The following is a 6,000-nucleotide window of genomic DNA, read 5'->3' on the forward strand; positions in this document are numbered from 1 at the left end:
AGGAGGGGCGGGTGCAGATTAATTAATAAATTAATACAGCGACGCCTTTTATCGCTGGAGTCCAGCATTAATAATCTACTTTTACAATCCCAACGGACAGCAAACATTTAAGAGCAAAAAGCCAGAGAAAGAGAAAGAACAATCACTTACCAGTCTCTTTTTATTTGGGGAGCCTTAGAATTTGCAGACGCTGCCAGTCTGCCTTTAATTAGTTGCACATCACCCCCTAACACAAAGAAACACAAATCCAGATGTGTCTTGGCAGCTCCCAATTACAACTTTAATACTTGTAAACAAACTGTTGGGGACGGGGGGGATAAATAAATATGCGGATCAAAAAAAAAATACCTGTAAATGGCTTTTTTTTTTTCTTGTTGCAGAGAGAAGGAGGAGGAGATGGTGTTAGTGGAGGGGGTGGAAGGAGGAGGAGGTGGGGGGAGAGGAAAGAGCCGAGTGTGAGTGTATGTGTGAGAGCGCGGGGCTGTTCTCGGTGGTCTCTCCTCTCCCAGCGCGTTGCTCTCCGTCCGTCTCCAGTCGCTGTGTGCGAGGGTGGGAGGGAGCCGGGGAGTCTCTGCTCTCTCTCTCTCTCTCTCCCCCTCTCCTCTCCTCTCTCTCTCTTGGTCTCTTCTCTCTCCCTCTGCCCCCCTTCTCTCTCTCTCTCTCTCTCTGTGTTTGTGTGTGTGCGTGTGTGCGGCTGCGGGGGGAGGGGAGCGGGAGAGACAGAAAGGCGAGGGAGGAGGTGGGAGGCTGGGGGCGGGGGCGGGGGCGGGGGCGGGGGCGGGGGGGTGATCGGCGCCGAGGTGAGGAGGACGCAGCGACGCGGACACCTACTGATGATTGGCTGCAAATTACACGGGGAACAAGAGGCGCACGCGGGCCGGCGCTCCCCTTCACAAATCCTCTCCTCGCCGGAGGAGCCACGTTTCCCGGCTCGCCTGCCGATCGCCCTCCCTCCTGGCGCCCCGCTCTCCGGCTCAGCCGCCCAGCCCAGCACAGAGGGCTGTTGATTATTTTCTTTTGCTCTCGGAGATAATTGTTTGGAAGGGATGGAAAGAGGGCGTTTCCGCCTCTCTCTCTCTCTCTACGTGTGGGGTGTGTGTGTGTGTGTGCGTGTGCGGGTGTGTGTGTAAATAAACTTGTCTGGGTTTTTTGGCTGGGTTGAGAAGAGCAGTACAAGAAACAGAAAAGGTCGTGTTTGTTTGAAGAATACTCTTATTTCACACCCTACCGCATGGCTTTTAAATAATACTCCTGATGTACCCAGGAAGACTTTTAAAAAATTATGATCATTTAGATCTTTAAAGTAAGGGAAAACGGATTGGTGTTCTGCTTGTCCGGATTTTTTAAATATTATTATGCCAGAATGTAAAAAAAATTGGTGATGTGTCTAGCCTGACCGATCTCAAAATCAATCTCAATCTCTCTCCTCTCTTTCTCTCCTCCCCCCGCTTCCCCAACCCCATTCTTTTACTATTCCATCTGGTAGTTCCAATGATTAAATCTGATTTTTAACTTACTACCCTATTTTTAATTACAAACTTACTTAAACAAAAACTACTTTTATAGCTACATTAATCTATTTTACACTAGTATGACTTCTTGACACTTGGGAAAAATAGTTTTGTAATTGAAAGATAAATCTTTTTACCACAGGTCAAAAATAAATAAAAGTCACTCATAAATGCAGCTATGAATTAACTTCTTCACTGCTGCCTTAAAGAAAATGATGTATTCCTGGCTACATGCTATCCTACTATTGAAGTGTGCTCATATTTATCTGAAATATTTAAAAATATGAATCTTTTGGATAATTTTAAAGAAAAAAATAGTGGTTCATAATAAGCTACAAAAGTAGGAAAGAAAAAAATTCAGATTGTTTAAATTGGTCTTATAAAGCAAAGTAAAAGTTCTGTATTAAAATTAAAACTGTACTCTAGAATAATACAATAATATAGTTTCAGAGAAGGAAGAAAAGTGTAATAATGAGTTGTTTCTTTTATAATAACAAAATGCTGAAAAGACATTTTAAATCATTTTGTTTTTGAATTTTCAAAAGACTGACCTTGACCATATCAAGATTCTGCCAACTCTGGAGGACTGATTATTGATAAGATGTTAGGAACCGTGGTGTGCATAAATGTAGGTGCTGTACCAAGAGTGGGCAACTATTGAAATAGGGGGCAGATTGTTTTGTGACTCATTGATTAAGATGCATGTTTTGTAATTTAAAAAAATAGAATAAGTTGGTTATAAAATCAATCAAAGCAGTTATTTGGCATTTATAGACAAAATAACTGGATGATTAATAATTACTTAAGTTCATTGATAAGATATTTTTATACTTTTGTCAATGCTTTGTGAAAGCAAAGAAGGGAATATTCCATTTGATTTTTTTTTTTTTTGAGCTGAACATCATAAGAAATTTATCAGCAAAATGTAGGCACCTTTTAATGAACGCCTACACTCATTATACTGGAAAGATGATAGATTCTTAAACATCTTTTCGAAATATTTAAAGTAGTCCAATGTTAGAGGTTTTGAATTTGTAAATAAACAATTTTAAAATCAAATAAAAATATCATGCTTTCTTATGCCAAACTTGCTTTTCTTTTCAGAATGCTTCAAGCTCACTTTCAAGATGAGACTTTAAACAAATGAGAGAAAATAAGCTCTAAATTCCAAAGAATTTTATTTTCTAGTTGACAAAGGGAAAACTCAGAACACTCAGTCTTAATGATTAATAAGAGCAACCATTAATGACCCATCTGTGTCAGACACTGTAGTAAGTAATTTGCAGGTAGTTTATTTTGTCCTTGAAATAACCCTATGAAGTAGTTAGTATTGTTTCCACTGGAAATAATAGGCCCATAGATATCAGATAACTTAGATGGGTCAAAAAGTTAGTATGTAACAGGGCTGAAGTTTGTACCCAATCCGGTATCTCCAAAACTTTATGCTTATAACCTCTACTCTAGTCTTACTATCAATAATTAATTAATCAATAACCCTCTCTGCATACTAGAACCTTAGCTTTAATTATGATCATAGACCCCTCATTTATATGACATACAGAATATATTTTAGACAATATACCGCATACCTCGGATATAACATCCATTGCCTTTCTGCTAGGGAATTGATTACATCCTTAGCCAAATGTGATAAAGGGAAACATCTCTCTTCTGGTCTGGGATACCTCATATCCTTTATTTTTTTATATATACTAGTTTTACCACTTGCATATCTACCATGTCTCACATTACTCCACGTTCTCCATTGTGTTCTCCAGAATGATGTGTCAGGTGTTTTAGGAAAATCGTTGAGGAGACTTAGTCCTGTATTAACTCTACTTCGGAATTCATAGTTCTATACAGTACTAAAACTTAAGGTTCATTCTCTTTGGAAAATGCCTGCTACAGCTTCCAATTCCCTGGAAATGGTTTGTGCTTTACTCCGTATATTTTGTGACCCGAAATAGGAGCACAGGGGCTTCCTTGATATCTTCATGGGAAAGATCAACTTGAGTATCACTTGAAGAAGTGTCCTTGCTCTGCAGAAATTTTGTGTTGTGCTGTGAAATATCTCTAAAGCATGGCTGCTTTCATCATGATCATGATCAATATTGTCATCATTATCCAGAATCTCTAAAAAGGTGGTTTATCTGTTGTAACAGATAGACTTCAAAAATGTGTCAATGCAAAAAATAGAAGTATATTTGTTGTTCATGTCCCAGTCCGGGGTGGGAATTTCAGATCAGAGGATGACTCTCCTCTATGAGTGGTTCATGGATCCATGGATTCATTTAGGGACCTTGCCATCCCTGAGGGACTGCTCATCAACTACATCAAACGACCAGAAGGGCATGAATGGGGCATGATCCCTTCTTAAAGACTTGCTCTTGAAGTGACCCACAGCACCTCGGCTCACTGACAATTGTCAAGAACCAGTCACATGCTATGACTAGCTGCAAAGATGGCGGGGCAGTTACTTCCTAGATGCAAACTCTACTACTGTGGAGTAGAGAAAGAGTTTTGGTGGACACCTGGCATTTTCCCCCCCAAGAGTAACACTGGGAGGAGAATAACCTGCTGGAGAGGTTAAGTTGGCCCACACAGCTATGAATCAACTGTGAGAGTCCTTTTCCCTTGAGAACACTTTTGCTGATTACCACCCTTAGAGATTACCACTAAAAGCAGTCTTAATGACTTTGGGGAAAGTTTGGCAACTATGAACAAACTATGTTTCCTTAAATACCTGTAGGACAGCCAAGCTATGGATAAAATAGTCAAACAAGAATTTACTAAAGAATAAAGAAAGCAGAAGTAACACAAGCAGAGGAAATACCATAAATCTAAAATAAACTGACTTAGAGATAAATCTTAGGCATTAGCAACTTGTCTGCTGGTGTTTTCAAAACCCAGAGGTAAGCTTTAATCCCTCCACCAATAATGTGTACCCTATTAGTCATAAAAACTACTCCTTGTTCAGGCTAGGAAAGGTGTGTGAAGCTCTCTCACCTAACATCCTAGAATCCAGCTTCCCAATTCCTGTTCACAGTATCTGTGGACTGCCTCTTTCCATAGTAATTCATGCTGTAGATAATAATACAATAACCACCCTCTTCGCAGGAGGAATATGCCAATAAAACAAATGCAGAATAATGTCTTCAATTCTTCTCTAACTGTAGCTATCTGGGATTTTTATTTATTTGTCTTTTTTACCAGAACTGGAGATCCTTGATATCAGGGATTGTGTCTTACTCAGCTTCATGTCCCACCTCATACATTGCCTGACACATGGAAGGTTCTAACATTCTGTGCCATGCTCATTGAAGAAAGTAGCATACACAAAATGTAGAAGTAAGTTCCCCATGGTCCATAGGATAAAAATGGAAAATTCATAAAATGTCATTCAAAGCTCTTCTCCAATTGGCCCCCATGTTTTGAATCTCATCTCCTATTACACCTAGCAAGAACTCTCTACTCCAGCAGATCCACTTTATCCGGAAAATGTCCATCACCTTACCATCACCAGATAAAAAAAACCTAATTAATAAAGAACCATAAGCTAAGATCAAGGTATTATTATTTACATAAAAGAGACTTTTTGCTTATAATGAATTATTCTTTTATAATGAAATAATATTTTTAAATCCCTTAAGTGAACATTTTAAGGAAATTTTCAGAGATTTTCTCAGTGACTCAACAAAGTGAAATTTGATTAAATTAGTCCTTAAAATCAATATTCTTCACACCCATTATTTTCTTTCACTTTTAATTAAATATCGATACATCATTATCACAGTGTTGACCTTCATATTCGAAGCTGGTACTCTTAACCTGCCAACAGCAGGTCATGTGCTTTGAGCTGTTTTCTAGCAACAACAAATTTGTCTTAAGCTATCTACACTCTCTTGCCTTGTCTTTCTAATGACTAGCAGAATGCATTTATGGAATGGCTGACCACTCTTAGGGATAAAATCTGTAACTGTTGATGATAATGAAAATAATAGGTTCACAGGGTTGTGAACCTTGGCCTCATTAACACCATATTCAAATCAACTACGCTAATCAAGTACATACATTCACCAGTTTTTACATACAATTTGGACACTAGACCGATATTTACCAAATGCTAACCTGAGCATTAATTTTTAGAATTGTTCTTTGGAACATCTAATTTGGTCTAGGCCATTTCTTATTTCTTCACGGCACTCCTTCTTATTATACAAATTCTCGTTTCTATAAAATTACATCTTTAATACTCCATGGCAGTAAAATAGGAGTTGTCCCCAAATGCGGAAATCCATACAAATGAAATAACAATAGGCTAGAAATGAAAAGTCTCCAGAAGAACACTTCTTCTATAGGCTCCCTAATTTGGCTTGATTTTGATAAGATATGGGCTTCCTTGTATTTTACCATAAATATTCGGTATATTTTGTTCACTGGATTATTAGGAAACCCAAGCAATAACATTCCAGATTTTTTTCAAAGTATT

This window comes from Balaenoptera acutorostrata, chromosome 5 (genome assembly GCF_949987535.1).
Source record: "Balaenoptera acutorostrata chromosome 5, mBalAcu1.1, whole genome shotgun sequence".
Taxonomy (NCBI): domain Eukaryota; kingdom Metazoa; phylum Chordata; class Mammalia; order Artiodactyla; family Balaenopteridae; genus Balaenoptera; species Balaenoptera acutorostrata.